Raw genomic sequence first — 984 nt, forward strand, 5'->3', positions numbered from 1 at the left:
AGGGAGGGGAGCTTCCTCAATAATAGTTTGAAACGGAAAAAATCCATTTGCAAACTAGTTAAATACAACCAGAAATTAAGCTGTTGAAAACCGGGGGCATGAACCGTAAGACAATAAAGGCTTTAAATGTGTATATTTATTGTTCTGGAGCCCTGGAGCATTGCAAGGTTTGCATGCACGGCTATTATGCAAACACAGAGAAACTTAAGAGCGACAGAACAAGGAACAGGCAGAGACTGCAAAGCCCTCGCTCGCTCCGACCCAGCTGCCGGTCCTCCGCCAGGCTAGATTGCATTTTCGCAGTGTTGATGTAAAATGGTGTACTCGCTTCCCCCACGCTCTCCCACCCCCTTCCCCGCTCTCCTCCCACTCCTTTCAGTATCAACCCCCCTCCCGATTTTATTATATTGGCACCAATCTTTCCAAAGTGGGTCTGGCATGCTAAAAAAGTAAACATGTACTATATGGGGAATAAGGTCTGTATAGTATGACAGTTGAAACTTGATCTGTGATAAAATTACAGGATGTTGAAATTACTAGTAAGCTATTTTTAACGCTTTCGCAACGTTTCACCTCCAGTCACAGCATCTAGTTGAAACAGGATTACTTTAATGAAAATTATATTCACATGGCTGAAGTTAATACACCCGGCAGAGCACAAATGCCTAATATTCAGTGACTTGAGGTGGAAAGACCCTCTGTGTGTATTTTTATGCTTTTTCATAACGTCTGCGTCCGCTGCAGTAAGAATTAGGGCACTTAACATTATCTAAACCACATTTTTGATTCAGAACATGGGGAAGTAATAAAAGGCAAGATCTATCTCGTTTCTATACACACAGAGATAAACGCAAGAAAATGGCAGATCCTCCAATTACAATAAGTAATAAAAGCCCATGCCAAAGAGCCGGTATTCTGAAAGATGTCGAAACTATTTTAATAATTTAAAGTAATATCACAACTCTGCACCATGAAGGACAGTGT

This window comes from Bison bison, unplaced genomic scaffold, assembly GCF_000754665.1.
Source record: "Bison bison bison isolate TAMUID 2011002044 unplaced genomic scaffold, Bison_UMD1.0 scf7180017864380, whole genome shotgun sequence".
Taxonomy (NCBI): Eukaryota; Metazoa; Chordata; class Mammalia; order Artiodactyla; family Bovidae; genus Bison; species Bison bison.